The sequence below is a fragment of the Ambystoma mexicanum genome, chromosome 2q (assembly GCF_040938575.1).
Source record: "Ambystoma mexicanum isolate Mex_15411 chromosome 2q, UKY_AmexF1_1, whole genome shotgun sequence".
Lineage (NCBI taxonomy): Eukaryota > Metazoa > Chordata > Amphibia > Caudata > Ambystomatidae > Ambystoma > Ambystoma mexicanum.
Window position 1 is genome coordinate 652,452,752 of NC_090924.1, and position 25,523 is coordinate 652,478,274.

The following is a 25,523-nucleotide window of genomic DNA, read 5'->3' on the forward strand; positions in this document are numbered from 1 at the left end:
ACAATGAGGCTCTCTGTGAAAAGAATGACAGGCTCCACAAACAGATAGCCGTACAGGAGCAAATCATTGAGACTAGTAAGACCTTAATAGAGGAGCAAAAGGGTCAGATTTTAGCAGGTCACCAGGGAATAGGGGCTGAAAGAGATGAGGTAAGAAGCGACACAGAAACCCCTGAGCATAACCTTAGGACCCCTGTCATCAGGGACGTTAACCCCTTCAGTTCCATGGACTCTGCCACCCTCATGTCCACTGGCTCATATGAACCAAGGACCACGGGGGTGGTAGACTTCAGCAGAATGGGAAATATGGGACTGACAGATCAGCGCCTCCCAGAAATGGACGGGCGGGCGGGCGTTCCTGTACCGATTCCCAAATGTTAGGGCTAGCCTCTCTGATCAGGAAGACTCCAGTGAGGGGAGAATCAGAAAATTGGATCCCCAAAAATACCACTTACCAAGGGATCAGTCTGTCAAATTTGGTAGGGAACTCCATGAAACTGGACCCACAAAGAGCATCTTAAAGTCCTCTTCCCAGCTAGGGCAGTTGGGGGGGGGGGACTCAGCCAATCCTGGGAGCAAGGGAGAGTCAGAAGACACGTCTGAGCGCCAGAGATCTCAAGAGACTAGGCCCCCACATTCTGCAAGCCATTCCCAAGCTAGCAGAATCAGGGAGAGCCTAGAGGATCAGATAGCCACCTCCTGTAGCAGTGCCTCTGAGTAAGAGGATGAGTGGACAAGGGTGACCAAGACTAAAAAGGGCAACAAAATTAAGAGGGCTCTACTGAAAGACCCCCTGAAACAGATAAAGGCCATTAGGAGCGTCATTACTCCCTATCATAAAAATGCCAAATATTCAGCTTGGGAGCACCTCGAGTTATATGAGCAAATGATGGATACTTTCCATTTGAAAGATAGCCAGAGTTGCATTCAGTATGTCAAATGGACATTTTCCCTTAATACTCCAGCTTCCTTGCTGGGCTGGAGGATCAGAACCACTCAAGATGGTCCACCTATAGGGCAGCCATCTTAAAGCATTTCTCCATACATAGGAACCCTCAAGAGGCCCGCAAGGTGGCCTACAATCTGCAATGTGGGGAAGAACAGGCCCCACAAGAATTTGTACAAGAGTTAAAACGTGCCTTTGCGCAGACCACCAGAAGGGTGCGCACAGACAGTAGGAAGTTCATTAATACCTTCTTTCAAGCACTCCCTAAATACATCATGACCCAGCTGTTGAGGGACTTTCATGAGAAGAGATCACTAGACTGGGTCATTGAACAGGCGACTCGCATTTATGAAGTGCAGAAACCGGTAGAGAACAAAAATACAAACAAAATCCCCAAACCAGCCAACACCCCTGCTGCTGCTAAGGTGGCAGAGGTGAAGGTTGCCCCCATTTTAGATCTTGAGATGGGGGGGGGGCTAAAAATATTCCTGTGCAAAATTCTCCTAACCAAAGACCCAGAAGGCCCTCGGGCCATTCCCAAACAGGTAGTCAGGGAGGTAATCCCACAAATGGGACCCCTAACTCCCCTGACTATATCAGCCCCTGTTACAAGGGCAACAGGCCCATCCTCGGCTATGTGTGGACTCCCCCACCCCAAGGGGGGGATCCAACCAGGTAGCTTGAAACCCAGGAAACTTCCCTCCTAACTTTCCCCAGGAGGACAGTAATCCCCCAAATGCCGGGTTCAGCTTCTTTCCCCGGTACCCGTCAAACATCAACCCCCAAAACAACCCTTTCCCCACTTTCCTGAGCCCAGACAACCCAATCCAGGAGAAGGGAGGCCAAGGGTGGAGGGGTACCAGAACTATCCCAACCAAGGGTATTATGGAAGAAGGGACATTTACCCTTCCCGTGATCAACCAAGGATGGACCAGAGACCCCAGTACCAGCCAGAGCGGGTGTCCCAACTGGAGCGCCAGGTCCAGAACTTGTCACAGGATCTGGGTCACATGTTGAGGGCTCAGCAGAACTCTCAGATGAACATGGCGCCGCAGAACCCCTCAAATCAAGGGTCTGGTACTCCAGAGCAATGACGGAGAGAGAACCCTGAAAATCCTCTGGTTCCAAGGGAGGAGGCACAGGGGTAAGGGGGTGTAAAGCCTTAGAGGAAGCTTCCTTCCCCACTTGTGAAAAGCCCCTGGAAACCCAGGAACCGGAACCAAAATCTCCTGCCCCCAAAAGTCTGCAACCTAAGGAACAGAGGGCAGGACGGAGAAATAAAGGGCCTAAAAAGACAATTTTTGTTGCAGAGGTTAGAGTCTTCCAATTTGAAGGAGAGGGGTCCTCGGAGGTTTCTGGGAAAAGGATCTTCTCCTTCAGGGATGGGGGAACGCCTCCCAAAGAAAAATGGATCCTGAGAGATCCTAATCCAGACTGGGTAAAACCATCCATCATTGACACCCAGAATGAAAAGCCAGGAAATCACCTTGCCCAAACCAATTCTGCTGACTGCCTCCAAAAAGGGGTTGGGGGGGGCAGCCCAGAATCAGAACCAGGGGAGCCCAAAACTTCCCCAATATCCAGCTGTCACCTTTTTCTTACAGATTGTAACGCTCACCTGGCTCCCAGGGAGGCGCGGCTGGGACTGCTGGGACCTTTTCTGCAGAGATGCGTAAGACCCGGAAGATGGATTCCCCAACCTGGCTTTTCTGGCTCAGAGGAATATCCCACTGTGTGTGAAAAGGAAGGGTTAATAGTTTGCGGGTGATGTTCCGACCTCCCACTTCCCTTCTCTCCCTCCGTGAAACCCTTTTGGGATTCCCTGCGAAGACTCACCTTAGGGACCAAAATGACGAGCTCTGCATCCTGCTTCTGATGCAGGGGCGCGTTGTGATTCCAGTTACTTCACTGGATTGATGAGTTTAAACTAGTTTGTCCATTCCCGTCGTACCGCAAATGTTTATGGCAAGTTTGGGTTTATATTCACTCATCTGTTCTTTTCTTTCGCAGGTGCTGTAGAGGATTCCGGGCTGCAGGCGATTTGGATGAAGCCAAATTCTGGTAAGAATTCCGATGAGAGATTCCTTTGCAGTTTTAAGTATCTCCTTTAATGTCCAATGTCTTTTTCCCCATAGGGGCCGGGGTACGGCAATGCCGGAGGTAATGCGCCGACCCGAAAAGTGCTGCTGTGTCTCTCTTGCAAATGGGTAAGTCTTGGGTGAGCGTATTGCTAATGTTCTCACATGCTCTCACTAATACAATGTCTGTTTCTTTTCTCCTTAGGGGCCGGGGTGCTGAGATGCCGAAGGTATGGCACAAACCCGAAGGCGAGAGGGAATTGAACCACAGGTAAGTTCTACTTAGATTTGTGTTTCCCTTCTCACCTCTCTTTCTCCTTCCTTCCAATAGGTGCTGGATGGCGGTGGAAGCTCCGAATGGACGTCGCAGGACTCGAAAACGCCACGTGCAGGTGAGTGAAATGCAGCGTGCTGCGCGTGACGCGATGCGCGTTTAAAATGTTTGCCTACTTTGCAGGATCGTCGGCGTGCAGAATCCGGAGTGCAGATGTATCAGGTAAGGTTCTTGTTTTCACCTGTTCTCTTCCCTTTTCTTCTTTAGGTGTTTCCAGGATGCTGGCAGGCGTGATGGAGGACCAAGGCAGGAGCAGGCACGGTGAGCGTCCAGCTGCTAAGTGCAGAACAACGCAAAGCGTGGTCTGCTGCTTGGGTGTGGCTTAAATAGCCTTTCAAGTAGTTCCAGGTATGTATTCTTCCCCCAGAAATATGTATTCCTCCACCGGTCACACCCTAGAGATCAAGTAGTCCCTAGAAAAATAGTTCCTTCCATTCTTGGAAGTTGCAGCATGGTCTGCACAGGTAAGTTTACACCAAGCACTACTCCCAACCTACTTCTGTATGAGCCTGGCCCCGATGGCGCCAGGACTGATGTCCCCTATGCGCCTGACGCCAACGGCGCCAGGACTGAGTCCAAAGGGCTCCCATCTGGGGCTGCTGGGACTTCCCTTGAATGCATGGTGTCTGTCTCTGAGGGTGCCGGGCCTGGTTTGGCTCCTTGGAGGCAGGCATCATGACAGTACCTCCCCCCCAAGGCCCCTCCCAAGGGTGTCCAACCTGGAGGCCTCGGTTTATTTGGGAACTTCCGGTGAAAATTCTGTATTAGTCGAGGTGCATGTACATTCTCACTTGGTTCCCAATATCTTTCCTGAGGTCCATATCCTTTCCAATCAATCAGATAAAAGAGTTTTGACTTGGACATCTTAGAATCAATATGTCCTTAACTTCGAATTCCAATTCCCCATCTATTGGAATTGGTTCTGGTGGTTTGCATAACCTGGTTCCGGGTGGTACTGGTTTCAACAGTGATACGTGAAAAACAGGATGGATTTGCATATTAGGTGGCAGATCGAGTTTGAAGGCTACCGGGTTAATGACAGCTTTGATTGGATAAGGCCCTATATATCTTGGGTTAAAAGTTCGTGGACCTTTAAGCGGTAAATGTCTAGTTGCAAGCCACACTTGGTCTCCTACTTTGTAAGGAGGTACTTTACTTCGATGTAAATCAGCATTTTCCTTGTACCTTTCTTTGGCTTGTTGTAAATGAGTTTTTGCTTCATTGAAGGCTTGGGTTATTGTGGCATGTAAATGATCCACGGCGGGCATTTCAAGGCTTTGAGGGGATTCAAGGACCGAAGTCCTGGGATGATGGCCAAATAGGGTATAGAAAGGAGTCTGACCCGTTCCAGAATGCACAGAATTGTTGTACGCGTACTCGGCAATCCATAGAATGTCCTTCCAATTACCCTCAGATTGAGGTAACATACACCGCAGAAACTGTTCCAGGGTCTGGTTTGTTCTTTCGGTTTGACCATCGGTTTGAGGATGGTTGCTGATGGATAATCGCACTTCAACTTGGGCCATTTGGCAACACCTTTTCCAGAAATGAGAAATAAATTGACTTCCCCGATCAGAAACCAATATGGATGGGAAGCCATGTAAACGAACAACATTTTCAAGAAATTCCTTTGCTAAGGTGGGGGCTGAAGGCAACCCCTTCAATGGGATAAAATGAGCCATCTTGGAGAAGAAGTCTGCAATCACCAGGATAGTATTATACCCATGACTAGGAGGCAGGTCAGTTATCAAGTCCATCGATAAGGTGTGCCACGGTGCCGGAGGGATGTCCAGGGGCCGTAAAGGACCGGCTGGTTTTTGCTTCTGACTTTTATTTTGGGCGCACACTCCGCAGGTCATCACAAAGGATTTAATATCCTTTTGCCAGGATGGCCACCAGAAATGCCATTTGATCTTTTCCTCTGTTTTAGCGATGCCCGGGTGTCCTTCATTAGTGTATCATGATAATGTGCTATAACGAGTTCTTGCAATTCCTTGTGAGGCAGAAATAACCGCCCTTGGAAATAGGGTAAATCATTATTAATGGAATAGTTTGAGCCTTTCTGGCTCCATTCTTGTAAAGCTGTAGCATCGAAAAGAAATTTAACTATACCTTGAACATCCTCAATAGTTTGAGAAGAGATTACACCCAACATCCTCTGTTCGGGAATAATCGGAACTGGCTCTAGACTTGAGGCAATGTCACCCATTCCAATTCGAGATAGAGCGTCTGCCCTGCCATTCTTGCAACCCGGGCGATATGTGATTATAAAGTCAAATTCTGCAAAGAACAGAGCCCAACGGAGTTGACGAGAAGATTGAGCTTTGGCCGTTTTCAAGTATTGCAAGTTCCTGTGATCTGTAATCACTGTAACGGTGTGTCTAGCGCCGAGCAGGTAGTGACGCCAAGCTTTGAAAGCTGACCTAATAGCCAACAGTTCCTTGTCTGTGATTCCGTAGTTCACTTCAGGAGCCGAGAATTTCCTGGACCAAAAGGATACGGGATGTAGTTGATTTGAAACTGGATCCCTTTGAGAAAGGACAGCCCCCATGGCTAAACTAGAAGCGTCGGTTTCCACAACGTAAGGGAGGTCTGGACGAGGATGTTTTAACACAGGTGCGGAGGTGAATTTGGTTTTTAGTTCCTGAAAGGCTTGTTCTGCCTCCTTAGACCACTCAAAGCGTCTGTTTTTTCGTAGGAGCGCCGTGATGGGTTGAACCACTCGAGAAAATTCCGGGATAAACCTTCTGTAAAAATTGGCAAAACCTAGCATACTTTGAACTCCTTTCACAGAACTAGGAGACGGCCATTTGAGGATCGCATCCACTTTCCGTGAGTCCATTCGGACTCCTTTAGGTGTTAGGACGAATCCGAGAAACTCAACTTCCGTAACATGAAAAAGGCATTTTTCAAGTTTTGCAAACAGTTTGTGCTGGCGCAGTTTCTCCAAGACAGTTCTAACATGTTTTCGGTGATCGGATTCCGAGGAGGAGTACACCAGGATGTCGTCAATATATACAATGACACAAACATCGATGAGTTCTCGAAAAACGTCATTTATAAAATATTGAAAGGCAGCAGGTGCGTTGCACAACCCGAAAGGGATTACCTGGTACTCAAAGAGTCCATATTTGGTGCGGAAGGCAGTTTTCCATTCGTCGCCTTCTCTGACGCGCACCAGGTGGTAAGCTCCCCTTAAATCTAACTTAGTATAGATACAAGCATCTTTTACCTGGTCAAGGAGCTCAGGGATCAAGGGCAGAGGATAAAGATTCTTGACCGTTATCTGATTTAAGGCGCTGTAGTCAATGCAAGTTCTAAGGTCGCCTTCTTTTTTCGGTACGAAGAATAGAGCTGAGGAAGCAGGTGACTTTGGCGGGCGAATAAAACCATTGGCAAGGTACTGATCCAAATACTGTCGCAAATGAAGGTTCTCCGGTTCAGTAAGGGCATAGATTCTACTACAAGGTGGTTGAGCATTGGGTACCAGGTCGATCTGACAATCATATGGCCGGTGAGGAGGTAAGGTGTTGGCCTGTTCCTTTTGGAAGACGTCTTGAAAGTCTTGATACTCAAAAGGTAATGGTACTGTTGCGGAGGTTACTGAGGCTAGACCCATCTGTGGATTTCCTGGATAACACTTTTGTGCACAATCAGGGAAGGTTATGCTCTTTGCTCGCCAGTCAATTCGAGGATTATGTGTTTCCAACCAAGGGATCCCTAAGATTACCTGAAATTGTGGAGCCTTGATTACGTCAAACATTATGGTTTCCCGATGGCCATCTTGGCCAACCAGTGTCATTTCCGTGGTAGAGTGTGTTACCGGCCCGGAGACAATTTCGGTTCCATCAACCGTGGTAATGACATCCTTGGTGGTTTTTGGACGGAGAGGGAGACCAATCCTGGAAGCCAATTCAAGGTCAACATAATTTCCAATAGCCCCACTGTCGAGGTAAGCTTTTATTCCGTGCAACCGTTGAGGCTGTTTTGGATCTATGAGGACCATAGGCATGATGAAATGCGAGGTCAAAGAGTCTGTCTTCACGCTCGGCAAGCGGACCTCAACGCTTGTCGGGCTTGGTCGTTTCCCGAATCAGGTTCTGGAAGATTACTCTCTGTGGCTCCAACCACCTTCTTAGGTGGTTTTACCGGGCAATCCCGCAGGAAGTGTCCAGAAGCTCCACAGTAAAGACATAATTGTTTTTGTCTTCTTCTTTCTCGTTCTTTCTGAGTTAGTGGTCCTTTAACTCCCCCAATTTGCATTGGCTCTGAAGCGTCGGTACCCTTTGGGCTTGTGTGGGTTTTGATCAGAACTCGGGTTTCAAATCTGGACCGATCCGCTTTTCTATTCTGGAGTCTATGATCAAGTTGGACCACTAAGTCAATGTATTCTGCGCAGAGTTGAGGCAGGTTCACTATTTGAGCAAGAACGTCTTTTAGTTCTCCACGCAGACCTCGGTGGAATAATGTAATTCTTTTATTCTCAGGCCACCCAGTCTCTACGACCAATCTGTTAAATGTGGCTATATAAGATAGGAGATCTTGGTTTCCTTGCCGCAAGGACAGAAGTTCGTTATCCAAGGCCTCACCCTGAGCGTGTCGAGCAAATAATCTTTCCATGCTTGCCTGGAAGCCTTGAAAGTCCTGAAGGATTGGGTTGTCTTGATTTACCAACGGAATCGACCAATCGGCAGCACTGCCGCTGAGATAAGATAGCACAAAAGCCACCTTGGTTTGGTCATTAGGGAAGGCCCCAGGTCTGCATATGAAATATAAACGACATTGATTCATGAAAACGGCGTATTTCTTGGGATCCCCAGTAAAACGCTCAGGGGGGGCCAGAGGCATATTTCCTGCCAGGTTAATTTGCACCGGATTGGTTGAAACCATCTGAGTGGAATTCATCCCGGAACCGGGTAAAGGCGTTTGTCCTGCCTGACTCTGCAAAAGCTGTTTAGCCAAATCATCAGTTCGTTCTTTGGATAAGATTAGTTACCTTATAAGGGCGTTAGTTTCCTGGCGTGCGCATGCACTTCTGCCCGTAATTCCCCCAATAATTGGGCCAGTTGGTCTGTCTCGGAAGTCTCCATGGCGCCTGGGTGGGAAATTATGGGTAGGCTTCGCGTTCTGTAACGCTCACCTGGCTCCCACGGAGGCGCGGGCATGGCTGGGACTGCTGTGACCTCTTCTGCAGAGATGCGTAAGACCCGGAAGATGGATTCCCCAACCTGGCTTTTCTGGCTCGGAGGAATATCCCACTGTGTGTGAAAAGGAAGGGTTAATAGTCTGTGGGTGATGTTCCGACCTCCCACTTCCCTTCTCTCCCTCCGTGAAACCCTTTTGGGATTCCCTGCTAAGACTCACCTTAGGGACCAAAATGACGAGCTCTCCATCCTGCTTCTGATGCAGGGGCGCGTTGTGATTCCAGTTACTTCACTGGATTGATGAGTTTAAACTAGTTTGTCCATTCCCGTCGTACCGCAAATGTTTATGGCAAGTTTGGGTTTATATTCACTCATCTGTTCTTTTCTTTCGCAGGTGCTGGAGAAGATTCCGGCCTGCAGGCGATTTGGATGAAGCCAAATTCTGGTAAGAATTCCGATGAGAGATTCCTTTGCAGTTTTAAGTATCTCCTTTAATGTCCAATGTCTTTTTCCCCATAGGGGCCGGGTTACGGCAATGCCGGAGGTAAGGCGCCGACCCGAAAAGAGCTGCTGTGTCTCTCTTGCAAATGGCTAAGTCTTGAGTGAGCGTATTGCTAATGTTCTCACATGCTCTCACTAATACAATGTCTGTTTCTTTTCCCCTTAGAGGCTGGGGTGCTGAGATGCCGAAGGTATGGCACAAACCCGAAGGCGGAGAGGGAATTGAACCACAGGTAAGTTCTACTTAGATTCGTGTTTCCCTTCTCACCTCTCTTTCTCCTTCCTTCCAATAGGTGCTGGATGGCGGTGGAAGCTCCGGATGGACGTCGCAGGACTCGAAAACGCCACGTGCAGGTGAGTGAAATGCAGCGTGCTGCGCGCGACGCGATGCACGTTTAAAATGTTTGCCTTCTTTGCAGGATCGTCGGCGTGCAGAATCCGGAGTGCAGATGTATCAGGTAAGGTTCTTGTTTTCACCTGTTCTCTTCCCTTTTCTTCTTTAGGTGTTTCCAGGATGCTGGCAGGCGTGATGGAGGACCAAGGCAGGAGCAGGCACGGTGAGCGTCCAGCTGCTAAGTGCAGAACAACGCGAAGCGTGGTCTGCTGCTTGGGTGTGGCTTAAATAGCTTTTCAAGTAGTTCCAGGTATGTATTCTTCCCCCAGAAATATGTATTCCTCCACCGGTCACACCCTAGAGATCAAGTAGTCCCTAGAAAAATAGTTCCTTCCAGTCTTGGAAGTTGCAGCATGGTCCTCACAGGTAAGTTTACACCAAGCACTACTCCCAACCTACTTCTGTATGAGCCCGGCGCCGATGGCGCCAGGACTGATGTCCCCTATGAGCCTGACGCCAAAGGCGCCAGGACTGAGTCCAAAGGGCCCCCATCTGAGGCTGCTGGGACTTCCCTTGAATGCATGGTGTCTGTCTCTGAGGGTGCCGGGCCTGGTTCGGCTCCTTGGAGGCAGGCATCATGACACAGATTCCCACACTCCCAAACAGAATCCTGCCCAAACTGCCCCTTTGTCAGAATCAAGAGTAAAGAAGTTAACCCACCAATTGGCCCAAAATGCACATTATCCTTGCCCCCTTGAAGAAAAGGAGGGAAGATTTCATGCCCCGGTCCAAATACAGGGGCAATGTAAATTTTTGGCACTAGTGGACACTGGATCCCAGGTCACCCTTCTGTCAAAAAGGGCCTTTGATCAGCTGAATTCAGGAAGGGGGATAGATACCAGATCCCTCTCACCTCTCTTCCTGGACAACTTCAGAACTTCGAAGGAAATGAAATTCCTGTCAAGGGGACTGTGGATTTAGACATTAAAATTGGGCGACACAAGGTGAAACACCCGGTCATAGTTGTGACTCCAGAGGGCACACCATGTTTAGTAGGGATTGACATCCTGCGTAGATTGCCTCCCCTAATAGATTGTGTAAACAAGATCCTCTGGACCCAGACTAACCGACCAATAAAATTAAAACATAGCGTCAACCATGTTACTTTAAATGGCACATGCCACATGGTTGAACAAAAACCTGACCAAATTGAATTCCATTTTCAAAACAACCAAATCCCTGACGTGACAGTAATTGCAGTAGGACAACAAACTGGTGATGGGAAGTCCTCTCTATTTCGGAAAATCAACCTTCCTTCCAGTCTAAAGTGGCATTCCACACTGGAAGGAAATACTCTGTGTAATTCTATACCAATTCACAATCAGAAAGTCCCACTCCTATTGTCCAAAATGATGAGAAATCAGCTCAAAGTTTGGCTGACATTCAGAAAATTGGAGAACAGTTGTTCATTCCCATTCAGTTAAATGGCGGGAAGGACTGTTCTCGCCTGAGTGTGCATGAATAACGGTAAGAGCTTCATCAGCAAAGCCATGTCCCGAAAACTCCCATAAGATCCAGCCATTCCCACATTTAAATTGATAGACAAATGGGAAATGGACCTGGAAACTCTCAATTCCAAACATCTCCTGCCTAGCAGGTGTATGCTCAAATTTTCATAGGCAACAAGAGCATAGTCCATAATTGTTGGGTCGCGCGAGAGGTCCCTGCCACATTTTATTTAGGCAGTGACATTCTCAATCGCATTAGCATTAGTTTGCACCTAATAAACTTCAAAGCCTGGTCCCGATTAGCGGGTAATCCCATGGACTTTGATGACCCAGAGAAATCATTTCGGTCAGCTCAATTGCTGCCATATGCAGTTGAAGTTCAGATTGGAGAGGAAGTCGCCATCCCAGAACGGACCCGACAATTCATACTTAAAGTAAAAATTAAAAGGGGACAGAAACTGCAAAATCCTGATGCATATGTTCACCTCAGTGCCCATTTCCAACAGCAAGGGTTGGGGTTAAACCCAACACCAGTAGTCAATACAGAACACAACACCATTCCAATAGTGGTGGATAACAGCGACCTTGGGAGTATCACTCTGGGCGCAGGCACCATTATTGGAATGGCGTTTGATGACTGACATTTTTCCATAGATTTAGGTAATGAACTGGTAGGACCAATCCCCAATGACTGTCTTGACAGTAATAGCGACAATGACACAACACCAGACAGGATCTTCACCCAGCATGGGGGGAATTTCCTGGTGTACTCTTCCTGCCCTTATGGTAAGGAAGAGGTGACCTGTGACTTCAGGAGGGATGAGGTGATCGTTCAAGTCCACCAGGACTGCCTTCCCCACCTGAAGCCATCAGTCCAAGTCAGTACTTTAACCAGGGACTTCTCCACCCAGCTGGAGGCGGCCGCTGAGATAGCCAAACCAGAAGTCTTTCCAGGCCTCAGGCAGATGGTTGAAGAGAGAGTCAACCTAGCTGATGCCTATGAGACTCTGGAGCAGAAGCAAAAAATGTAAACAAGTTTTCTTAGATTTTCAAGATCTCTTTGCGGTGGACTCATATGACTGTAGTCGCACCGGAATCCACATAACAATAATTCCCACGGACCCTGGCATGGCTCCAGTGTTTGTGAAGCAATATCGCTTGCTGCTCGCATCAATGGATCCCGTACAGAAATAATTAAGAACCTAGAGTCCCGTGGGATAATTCGACCAGTCCACAGCACCTTCAATAATCCAGTGCTGGGGATTTTGAAACCAAATGGCCACTGGAGACTGTGTGCTGACCTAAGGGAGCTGAACAAACAGGTCCACACTTCCCAATGGCCTCTTCCCTACATTGACCAAGGTCTGGCCCAGATCCAGGGGTCAAAGGTATACACTGCCATTGACCTGACCAATGGGTACTGGACTGTACCTGTCAGTAGGGAGGACCAATACAAGATGGCATTTACCTTCGGGGGCAGCAGTACACTTGGACCTGGACTCCCTTCGGATACATCAACTCCAGCAATTAATTTAATATCTTTTTGCATAAGGCCATGCCTGACTTGGGTGAACGGGTTAACCTGGCCTATGTAGATGATGTTCTAATCAAAAGCTCAACTGTGGAGGAAAACATAGCAGAGATCCGTTATGTTCTGACACAGTTAAGGGCTGCCGGAGCAAAACTCTTCTTTCCAAAAGACACAGTGGTGTAGAACCCGTGTCAACTTCTTGGGGCGTGAGACAACTCCTGAGGGTCTCTGTCCCCAGGAAAAGAAAGTAGAATCACTCCAGAAACTAAAAGACCCCACAACTCTGCGGGAGCTAAGGAGCCTCCTTGGACTGACTAATTATAGCAGAAAGTTCATTGAGGATTACGCAGAGATCACAAACCCCTGATCCATCTGTTGAAGGGGGGGTCAAGTGGGAGTGGGGTCCAGAACAAGCCGAGGCAATAAGACAACTCAAAAGAAGCCTCTCACAAGCGCCTTGCCTAGCTTACCCTGTCAAAAAAAAGGAGTTCTTCTTGGAGACAGGGTTCTCAAATACATGCTTGACTGCAGTATTATACCAAAAGTATGTCAAGGTCAATAAAGTAATCTCCTATGCGAGTAAGACTTTATCCTCTGTGGAGGAAAAATTCAACGATTGTGAGAAGGCACTCCTAGCAATGCTGTGAGCATTGAAGAATTATTGTGAGAAGGCACTCCTGGCAATGGTGTGAGCATTGAAGAATTACCGCCCGTTCATCCAGGGGGAACACATCATAGTGGAGACTCCAAACCAGCGCTGCAATATCTTCAAAGTGACAGAATCCGGGCCGGAAATGTGAGTACTACCCGAATTACTTTCTGGATTCTGTCAATGCAAGGCTTTCCTGTGGAGGTCAGATATGGCCAAAACAAGAAAAGTCCCCTCGCGCAAAGGTATGGCTGAGGACAAAAGTCTTAAAATTAAGGACAACATGGAGGCGTACCTTAATTCCCCACACAGTCTTTGAAGAAGACAAGTGTGAGGGAATGCCCACTGTCTATGTGGATGGGTGCTCCTACCATGTTGACAACAATGGGGAAAAGGAACTTGTGGCTGGCATGGGGAATGCATGGGTGAATGATGCCCCAGAACCCTCCGCTGGGTACAAAATAAGTCCCGTAGTAGTCAAGTGGCAGAGCTGATGGCTGTGCATCATGCCATCCTCACTGCTGTCCAACACCAACTCCACAAACTGGTCATAATCACTGATTAAGATTATGTACGGAACGGGTTTGGGGAGCACATGGTTAATTGGAAAACCAGAGGCATGCTATGTGCTAACAATAAACCACTAAAACATGGAAAATTAGTACAGAATATTGATGATCTGGTCACCTCGAATGGGATGACCATCTATTGGGAAAAGATCAAGGGTCATTCTAAAGTAGAGGGACCAGACAAAACTGGAAATGACCTAGCTGATCAGCTGGCCAAAACCAGAGCCATCCAAGGGGATCTTCTTGAGATTGAGTCCCTGTTGGGGGAAATCCAGTTCACTGCTATCACTAGGTCCCAGACAAATGCTCACAATGAACTCTCAACTGCCCAATGGAGCAAGGAGACCCCAGATGCTGATTTGATTACAGCTCAAAAAGGGGATCCAATAATTGTTAAGTTTTATCAACACATTGAGGACTCTGAGAACTTTCCCCTGACGGATACCGATTGCATTGGGAAAAAGGACCTCAGAGTGTTGATGAAATGTCCAAAAATGTTCTGAATCCAAGACGGGTTGTTGGTGAGGAGATCCATATCTGGCCATGACCAGTGGGTGGTCCCTACCTCATTCCGAAGCCTGATGCTAAGTCACGCCCATGATGCGGCCACAGCCGGTCATCAGGGGTTTCATACGACATTAGAAATCTTACAAGAGGTTGCATACTGGCCACACATGGGTCAGGACCTCGACCAATACTTGAAGGGTTGTCTTGTGTGTCCACAATTTCAGCCAACATCACTCACACACTGTGCTCCCGTCCAAAAGAGGGGGATGACACTGCCTTGGTCAGATTTGCAAGTCGATTTTATCGGGCCCATGATTCGCTCCTCTAGGGGGAACAAGTACATGTTAACAGTAACATGCTTGTTTACTAAATGGGTGGAATGTCTCCCTGCCCCAAATTGCAAGACAGAAACAGCAGCTGCCCTGATGATTAATCACATCTTCTCGCCTTTTGGACTACCCCAAAGGATTGAGTCAGACCGAGGTAGTCACTTCACTAGCCAAGTGATGACAAAGATGTGGGGTAAAAAGGAAACTACACATTGCCTAACGGCTGTCCTCTAGTGTTGGAGTTGAGAGGTACAATAAAACTATTGTGAGCAAATAAAAAAAGTGTGTGGCAGATTCTGGGCCAAGTTGGGATATTCGATTACCACTTGTCCTGATGGCCATCAGATCTACCCCTTCTTCTGCAATAGAAATGTCTCCATTTGAGCTGATGACTGGACGAAGGATGGTGCTACCCCAGCATCTGCTCTACAGAACCCAAGAGCAGACCTTGATAAATGCCCCCACAACTCATGAGTATGTTGAGAATCTTCGAGAACACTTTCAACATGCTTTTACGTATGCTCAGCGGAATCTAGAAAGATCTGCAGACAGTATGAAGACCCACTATGACCTTAAGACAACTAAAAAGGAATATCAAGTAGGAGATCGGGCAAATTCCTCCCCAGTTGGCGGGGTCCTTTTGAAATTGTGGACAGAATCTCACCAGTCGCCTACAGAATCTGCATCCCCAAGGGCAGTTTGACAGAAGGGGAAGACAAGTGGGTCCACATAAACCAGCTAAAGAGTTGCCATCCCAGGCATACTTTGTGGCACATAGAGGAGACAACCGGAAACCCAGAGTGGGAAAAAGAATTATTAAAGGTTCATGGAGTACATACTAGGAAAGAGTGTTAAGACCAGTATTAAACATAGGCAGGGAATATTGTAAATTGTATTCAATGCATGCATCTGCCCCACTACACCCTCGGGGAGTAGTAGTGGGGAAATTTCCATAACCATGCTATATTCTGTTTTCTAGCAGTGGAACTAAAACTCAGCTAATCACCAAGGAGGACTCCTCGGGGACCGGAAAGGAAAAAGAACCAAGACCCTTGAGTGTCGCTCCAAACTCCCAACCAGAACCAGCAAGGAGAGCGTGTCGCATCTATCGCTGATGGGAGAAGCCCTGGATTTTTCACATGAACCGAAAGAAAAATAATCCCACTTGCCCAAGTCCCCCACGACTGGACATCATGCTAGAGTCGGGGGGTGATATATGTGGAATATTTTTATCCACACCACTGCGCCACACTGCACCCCTTTGCAAATGGGGAAAGAAAACTGTCAAAAATCGAAGAAACAACCCTGTGCTCGCCAAATCTGAAAAATTGCGCATGGTGCATAAACCACCCAAGAGCTGCACACCCTGCCACACGCACAGGCAAAGTTGGTGTAAAAAAAGGAATCACGGCTGTCATCTGTCGCTGTCACTTGAAACAAGGCCACAGAAGGGCTAAAATCCAAAATGCTCTTAAATACAGTTTCCTAATCAATGGCAACCTTCAAAGTGCTATTTTGGCGCTAAATTCAGTCATTTTTCCCAGTGAATTATTGAAAGGAAAGTGTGCTGAAATCATGGATTATCCAGGCAGTCAAAGGAATCCAGGTCTCACTGACTGACAGCTACATCAGAAAATTAGCTGTCAAACCCTGTTTAAAGTGTTTCTATTTCCTGATTAAAATGGCAAAAATCGCCTCTGTTGGTGAAGGGCTAATTCTTTTAAAATGTTTAAATCCTTTATAAACTGTGCTTATATTTTATATGGGAAATGAAAAAAACTTTAATGTCAAAGGGCCCAGTCTGGGACCAATCCGCTATATAATTCTGATCTGATAGCCTGGCCTGGGAAAATCTCTGCCTGACACTTCCTTGAAAACAGGAAGGCTAATGGCTGTTAATGGTTCCCGCATAATGAAAAAAAAGAAAGCCTCAGATAGTTGTCTCCTAGCTGACCCAGGGACAAAAGAAGGCTTGGAAACCCACCTTCCTAAAGGAGGGGCCAGATGTGGAGGAAGTTTCTCAGTGAACTTCAAAGGACTGGCCATTTGCACACTTTGAAAGTCAGAAGAAAAAAAACCTGGACTGGATTTTGAATGGAAATTACTTGTTTTTGCTTCAGAACTTTATGACATTTAACAGGACAGCCAAAATAAGTAGACAAGTGAAAAATACAAACTTATAAATCTTCACTCATTCTAGACAGTTGAAGATGTGGTAGGAGTTTGTACTACATAAGGAATCAAAGATACACTAAAACACTGATTGTGGCAAAATTATAAATGTTGCAAGCTTAAAATTGTGTGTACATGATCCCCTGATCAGCGCCCAGAGATGTATCAAATTAGAAATGATTAATCCAAAGTGTTATGGGTAAAATTGATAAAAATACAGCTCTCACAAAGATAGGAAGGGGGTGTAAATGTAGATAATCGAGTATAAAGTATATGTGTACAATTTTATGAGGGTACATAATGGTAGAAATGTACATTTGTGCAAAAGTATGTTTTGGGTAAAAATCCAGGTGGGAGTTCCTAAATCCTGTCATAAGATGACAGCTCTGTTTAGACTGCCAACCAGGACAAAGCACCCACCAGTGGCCACTCACAGACATGGGGGTGTGTTTTGCAGTTCTGCCCAAACCATAAACTGGGGGATGGCATTTGTAATGTATACATATAGAAGTTTCACTACACAAAAGACAGACTGATTCCAGAACCCTTCCAGATGTATGCACAGCACCTTATTCCAGAACTCTTCAACTTGTAGCTGACTCCAGAATTCTTGAAACATCCAGATTTCTTTGCAGAATCCTGACTCTAGCATTGCAAAATTATTGCTAGCCTGACCCAATTGCAAACATCCCAAACTTGAAGGGATTTAATTCTGATTCAGCTTGGCTTGCTACCACTAAGGCTTGCACACTGAAAACTTGCATCCTGCTATGTACCGTGTCCAGTAACCAGAAGGGGCCCTTCCAAATCCAGGCTGAGGTGCAGTCCACTTGACCAGAACCGCCATGCTGATCCAATCCCGCTAGAGGTGCCTTGCTGCTGGTAGACCAGATCCAATTTATTGAGCAGAGCTGACGGTCCAATTTAATAACTTCTTCTGTAAGTATTGTAGGGGAGGAATGGCCACGAGGCCCTCCTCACCTACAGCTCCCTCCCCAGGTGAGGACCATGGCTCGGTGGGAGCACCCTCATGCCACCCGGGCCCAGGTGGAGGGGGGTTCACCCGCCGACGACATTGCCCACACGCACCCTGTCTTTGCATTTACCGAAACTTAAGTTAGGCCTAGACGCCATCGTGCACAGCAAACATGGTGTGAGTTCAGCACACTGTAACGAGGCCCCCACCTTTGGAGGGCCTTTCATGCATCTCTGCCGCCTCAGCAGCCCTGGCAGATCCGCTGCGAGCGCGTTCCCATGAGAAAGTCGGAGATGAGCTAAACCCGAGATGCCAACACGGCAACATTATATTAGTAACAATGTGATATTGCACCCCGTATGACCCGGACCGCAAGGTCGGGGCAACGGGGAAAAAAGCTGAAGCATCACTATCTGAAGAAGGTAGAAAATAGTTCAAGTATTGGTATTAATGAACTACCTCTGTTTAAAATGTGAACGAACCATAAAAATGTAACATATGATATCCCTCCAGGTCTGGACTAATGCTGCTATAACCACGGAGAAAGATGTTGACCAAACGTGTAACCTCTATTTGTAAAAGTGTTTTTCAATAGTATGTAGAAACTTGAACTCATATATGTTTTGAATCCCCCCAAAGCGGCGAGCATCAATCTCTGTAGGCCATAACCTAGATATCCCTCGTATAACGTCTAATGTACATACAATACGCACACAATGTAGTGAACATAATGTTAGGTAATGAAAAGGTACTGGAACCGACTGTATTAAAGAAATGTGTAACGAAAATGAAATATATATATATATATATGTGTGTCTGAATAACGTTAAAATAAGGCAGAACAGTATAAAACTTCTGCATTCACTGATCAGCAACGCACGAGGAAAATACCTTTGTGAGTATATGCAAGGTCATTCCCTCTCCCACCCCACCAAGCCTGCCAGATAAAAAAGCTAAGACTTGTGCTGCGCTCCCTCACCTCCCCCAACCAAGCTGGCGTTACTTCAGAGAGTCAGAGGCCCCGGCGCCGCAACCAAGGCCACAGCCCGCCACCTGTGTTATTTACAGCACGGTAATAAACCCACGGATGAACCCACTGATCTACCAGCACCCTCTCATAAATCCCCACGAACCCCCCCAAGAATCCTGACCCCGTGTAAGGACGACCCCCATCATTGGGACAAGACACAGAGACCCATCTATATAATAACTTCTAACGCAGCAGACAGACATGTATCACTCGGCCCAGGTCCCAGAGCCCCGTCCCGTGACCTAAAATACCGGTCAATAAGACACAGGTAAATCTCACCCCAACCAACAACCACCAGACCTCTCACGAGGTGCATTCCTCATGTGTTGTGTTTATTTTATAAGATAAGCTAGTGAAGCGATTTATTAATGAACGTAAATGTCATTTTCTGAATAACTGTAGTGTGCATGGCCTAGGGCAAATGAGACAGGAAAGGTATTCGTTATTGTCACAGGCTGCCCCAGCACATCAACACCGCATGGATGACCTCAAGCCGGCCTGCCAGGCCCAACCCAACCCACGAGGCTGACCAGTGACGTCGTCCCGCCAAGACCAACCCCGCGCCAGCAACACCTATAGTTAGTCGACACCACCCAATCCCAATTGACTTGTGCCCCCTATAGTGTTTAGGTGTTGATGACGTTTTTTGTATTAGAAATACGCCTGTCTTTGCTATTGTCAGGCAGAGCGCTCTCGTAGGTTGCAGAGTTCTTTGCATGCCTTATCCTTGGATAAACTCCCACTTACGCTCACCCGCACTCTGTCTTGGTCTTATTCCCACTACGGGAGAGTCCCTTATTGTCTCTCATTGCGGGGAGGATCGTGCTGAATTGGGGGCGCTTCCTTTCAGTGGTGACCCCGATAGCGTGATATCTCCAAACTATTTTTCCTAACTCCTTCTTAAACGACCCCCTTGTGGCACGAGAATCTCCGGTCGAGAAGGGATACGCACGGTGAGCCGTCTCCGGGAGGCCGCCCGCCAACGGCGACCGGCACAATAAGAAGTGCGCACTCAATGAGAAAGGGTACGGGATCCCGATTGGAAAAAAATCCCCTTTGAGTGCCGCTCGCCGGAGCCAGGGGCTGACCGTTGAGTTACCGGTGACGCCGCCTGGACGGACCCAGTTTCGGAGAGTATCGGTTCAAGACGGGCACGTGAGTACCGAGTGCGAGTGATCGTCAAGGGGAAAAGAAAGGGAATTGGGAATAACAGAACGGGGACAGGTAGAGGAGAAGAATATCGGGGGTCTACTACAGACGGGTCTTGAAATTTTCTTTATTCTTTCTTTTGCATATGGCCATTAGGAGTAAGAAATAAGTGACGTGGTAGAAGTGACGGAAACCTAGCTCCGAGAGGGGGTGGAAGGCGGCGCCGCATAGTGCTATCTAGACTAGTACTGGGAATATATGAAGAAGTGAGAAATAAGTTATTGGTGTCTAGCAAAAGGAGACACCGGGAATATTTTTTTAGTGATTGTGCTCTCTCTCTCTATTTCTTCTTTTTCCATTTCCACGGGGTAGGGGGCGAAAATGAGAAGGGTATAAAGAAGTTAGAACATCTTAAAAAGCGGGGACTCAGTAGTGGCACGTACAGACGTGAACACAGTAACCTTAGCAGGAAAACAGGGACAGCTGGTTAGGGAGGAAAGGGAGGAGAAAGACAAAGAGTGTGAGTGGAAAGCATTGTGAAGGGTGCGCGCACCGTACGAGGGTGAGAGACGAACGGGTGGCCGCGAGGTGGTGTCAGAGAGTGTGGCCATAACCAGTACTTGATCAATTACAAGTGAGATCACATAAGAGTGCCTGGGAATGGGAAGGAGATGAGATATGGTGAGTGAGAAGAGATTTGTGCAGTGAATAACGGTGGGTGATAATTTTAAGAGGTCCGCTCTTGTCTGTGCCATAAAGGAATACATACGCATATTTACAGCTAATAAAAGGTAACGAAAGCGAACGAGGTAGCGCTAGCGATTTAAAGGATGGGGGCTGAAACTCCCTTGTCACACATTTGCAAGAGCTTGCCGGGATATGCTGAACGCATAAATAAATATCATGATCAATGGTTAACAGAATTGAAAGGGGAGGGGTTGCCCCAGATTTGGCCAGAAGGAGGGTCTTTTGACAAAAGCGTTCTTGATATGGTATGTACATGTATTCGCCTTAAGTATAAAGGAAAAAAATGGCAGAACAGGAAGGAGATATTAGATCTTTGGAGATTGTTTGAGGAAGTACCCCCACCCAAAGCTCCAGCTCCAAATATTGATTTACCCTCCACCACAGACAATCCACTAATGATCCCGCGAGAGGAAAAGGAACAGTTAAGTACAGAACAGCCTGCGGAAGTGGTTATGTTGTACCCAATATTACCTAAACCAGCCCCTGCAGCAGGATATAGCGACCCGATTTATGTGCCTCCCCCTTCAACCAGCACGCCACAAAGACCAACTGCACCCCCACCATACGAAAACACCAGAGAGTGCACCCAGGGAGGCACACAGAGAGTGGACATAGAGAAGTTAACGAGTGACTTAGAGTCGAGGCTTACAGTGGCACGAGATGAGCTCTCAAGAATAAAAGACATATGTGAACGCACAGCGTGCGCCCCCACACAATCTGGACGCACGTCTAGAGCGTCGAGCGAAAGTAGACAAATTGAGGAAGGATGGAAAAAGGGGGAAATACTGTTCAGAATTGAGGAAGAACCGACCAGGATAATAGAAGTAGGGACAGCAGAAGGAAGCATTGGTGATGTCTCGAGAGAGAGAGGGATCAGAGAGGATTTGTTATGTGATGTCAGAGGAGGGGGGGATGAGAGTGATAGATTGAGCATGGCAGTAGGAGGAGAAGGCGAGGAGCTAGATGGGGCATGTTCACTGGGGACTATAGAGGATGAATGGATAGGACGACTAAGAAATAGGGTGGGGAAGATGGCGTCATTAGAGTCAACAGTGACTAAGGAAAAGGAAGCTGCAACGGCAAAAGGGAAATTACAACTACCATTACTCCACAGGGGAGGTGGGAGGCCGAACTATATACCGTGGGCTCAGATGGACAAGGCTAACTTAATGAAATTACTACCACAGCTGTCAGGAGGGGCAAGCAAGTGGATATATGCATTTGAAAAACATACCGCGGGTATACCGCTGGCAGTAGGCGATGTGAAAAGCCTACTAGTGTCCGCAGTAGGGGATCAGGCAGACAGAGTGTGGGCTAAAGCGGGTTTTCCAGCTGTAACTTTGGAGTGTGATCGCCATGATGGGGCTTCTTTTAACACCGTGCGAGCAAGGGTGTGGGACGCACTGCGGGAAACCTTCCCAGATACCCCTGATCTGCAGTCAGTAATGCAATGTACCATGAATGATGGGGAGGACGCTATGGATTACATTCTCCGGGTGCAGGAGATGTGGAGAGCGGAAACGGGTACGCCCTGGCACCAATCCACGTCTCTATTTTACTTCATCATTAAAAGAGGGCTCCCAAAGGAAGTGCAAAAGGCACTAGATAAAATAGCAGGTGTTGAGGCAAAAGGCTGGCCGGAGATCCAAAGCATAATAGTACACCATTGTAAACGGATCAAAGAAAGAGAGAGGGAAGTAGCACAGAAAAGGTTGGCGGACGAGGCGAAGTTGGTGCAATCAAAATTGGTGAAGGTCGCAGCAGCGGTAGCGGGACTCCCACTCATACGGGAGGGAGAGGAAGGAGAGGAGGGGCAAATAGCAATACAAGGAAGAATAGCAGCGAATTGGGCAGGACAAGGGCAACGACAGTGGACAGAGCAGGAGCAGAACGGAGGTCCAACGTGGCAAGAGTGGGCCCCAAGAGGAGGAAGAGGTGGGTACAGGGGGCGAAGAGGAGGACAAGGGTATGGAGGAATGGGAGGAAATGGGTGGCAGGGTCCCAGAGGTCCACAGGGGAGCTGTTGGAATTGTGGGAGATGGGGGCATTACTCAAGGGAATGTAGGAGCAGACAAAACAACGGTTTCCAAGAGATAGAACAGTACGGACACCCCCATCCAGGAAGCCCCTACGGCCTCCCCATGGGACAATACCAGCAACCAGACAATGTAGTACAAAGGAGTAACGCACAACTACACGGACATCAATACCGAACACAAACCAGCCCACAGAATAATGACAATGTGCACTACACGCCTGGTAATACTTTCGCCACAGGAGCTAATGGGGCACCAGCCCCCGCACCTTACAGTGGAGTGTCAGTAGTTTCGGGGAATATTTTCGATCAAGGGGGGGCAATGAGACACCCCGCATAGGACAGCCCACAGAGAGCACTTGCGTGTCCAGTACTGTCTACGACCCACAATGCATCAGAGGAACCATTGATAGGAGCGCAGATAGGAGACAAGCAATTCATATTCATGGTGGATTCGGGAGCGGAGAAATCATGCATTAGAGAGGGCCGGTTCCCGTTATCTAATAGAACGTTAGAGACGCAGGGGTTCTCTGGGGCTGTAATTGAAGTTCCTTACACAGAGGTATTGGATGTGACAGTGGGGGGTAAAACAGTGAAAGCACCCTTACTGTACTATGAAAACTCTCCCATCAACTTACTGGGGAGAGATCTCTTGAGCAAACTAAACATGACCATATCATTCACAGGGAGCGGCATCGTATGTTCAACGCCAGGCATATGCCCCCTCCGTATATTAGCAGTAATACACGGCCACACAACAATAAAAGAGATCAGAGGGGTACCAAGAAATGAGGAGATGTTTGTTGAAGGCATGAGAACATTGGCTCTCATAGTACCAGAACTAAAAAGGGTGGAGTGGAGAATACCAGCAGAATTCCTTTTTCGTCCCATAGCAAGCCCTGACACTGCTCTTGGGGAAGTACTATCATTGGATTTGCATGCAATACATGTATCAGCAAACAGAATATGCGTGATTGGTATTGACATGGAAGGGTGTGAGTGGCGGACAGTATTGTGTACAAATGCAAATATCCCCCTGAGAGAGCTCTCGGACGAGGAGCTATTTTCTGACACTGAGGGAGATGGTGAAGTAGTGATGGAACTGGCAATGCCCTGCGACATCGTAGTTACAGCCAGACAAACTAAAGTTGAACTAATGGCGGTAGTAGGAGCACCGCATACATTTTTTGATGAAGACATGAGTTCAGTACCCGCTAACTTATGGACTAATGGCCCCCACGATGTAGGGTTGCTACATGAAGTTCAGCCTGTGGTGATAAAAGTAAAACAAGGAGCAATACTACCCCGGGTGAAACAATATCCACTGTCGCGAGAAGCAGAAGAAGGGATCAGAGAGACAATAGAAGCACTGCTAGCACAGGGTATAATAGTGCCCTCAAACTCCCCATGCAACACATGCATTTACCCAATCAAAAAAGCGAAGGGGGGTTCATGGAGGATGATACAAGATTTACGCCCATTGAACGATGTGGTAATGAAGGAGTTCCCTTTAGTCCCGAACCCGGCGACAATACTGTGCAACATTCCAAAAATAGCATCACACTTCACAGTAATTGACTTAAAAAATGCATTCTTTTCGATTCCCTTGGCAGAAGAGAGCAGGTACTTGACAGCATTTACATTGGGAGGAAGGAGGTTCGAACACTGCAGACTACCACAAGGATATTGCGAGAGCCCAAGCATATTTAACAGGGTACTACATGAAGATCTGGGGAATTTGTCTGTAGAAAGCACAGTGATTCAGTACGTTGATGATTTATTGGTTTGTGCACAGGCTGAGGAAGAATGCAGACAGGACTCGATAACACTCTTGACATTATTGGCAAATAAGGGGTACAAGGTGGACAAGGGGAAGTTACAATACTGTCTGACGGAGGTCCTATACTTGGGTCAGTTGATATCAAAGGATGGCAAGCGAATTATACCAGACAGGGCACAGGCGATTAGAACAATTGGGGAGCCCAAAACAGTAAAAGAGATGCAGAAATTTCTGGGTATGTGTAACTATTGCCGAGCATGGATATTGGACTATGCGGCGTACACAAGGCCCCTGCTACAGGCACTGAAAGAAGCACAACAAGAACACAAACACATAGAATGGACAGAGGTGATGAACACAGCATTTAACTCACTAAAAGAGCTGATATCAAGCGCTCCAGTACTAGCAAACCCAGATTATGGGCGCGAATTCTTCTTATTTTCACACTGCAAAGGAACATTGATGACAGCAGTACTGACACAGAAAACATCCTTAGGGCACAAACCACTAGCTTACTACAGCGGCTCCCTAGACGCAGTAATGCAAGGTCATTTCGCCTGCGAGCAATCCCTAGCTGCAGCCGCGTTCGCAATTGAAAAAAGTGCCACGATAGTAATGGGCTGCCCGGTGACACTGTTCGTGGAACACTCACTTTTTGCAATATTAGAGCGAACAAAGAGCACATTGACAACACAACGCGCCACAGCATATGAGATAATACTGTCCAGCGCTAACATCCATATAGTAAGATGTAAAACAGTGAACCCAGCCACATTCATCACAGAGGCATGCACCATAGAGGACATGCAAAACCACAACTGCGCCACGTACACAGGTGACGAAAGTAAGGATCAAGTGATTTTTGAAAATGCCCTGACCGAGGGTGAGGTGTATTTTGTGGACGGGTCAGCATCAATCGACATGGAGACAGGAGAAAAGCATGTGGGTATGGCAGTGGTACGATTAGAGGAAGATGAATATGAGATACTAGTACAACACCGCCTCCCATCGCACTATTCAGCGCAAGCAGCAGAACTAATAGCGCTAATAGAAGCATTGCATGCCGCCAAGGGGTGCGCAGTGACCATATATACAGACTCAGCATACATGACAACAACAGTTCACGGCGGGTTGGCCCGGTGGGGGCGGAGAGGGTTTCGGCGAGCAGACGGAACGCCAGTCCAGCATGCAGAATTATTGAAAGA

At 47.5% G+C, this 25,523-nt stretch overlaps 1 protein-coding gene across 2 annotated transcripts in view; it reads left to right on the plus strand.

The window, feature by feature from the left end:
- The window catches only part of TEKT5 (tektin 5), a 1,542,713-nt gene that overhangs the window by 443,678 nt on the left and 1,073,512 nt on the right, over window positions 1-25,523 (plus strand). The gene's annotated exons all lie outside the window — the stretch shown is intronic.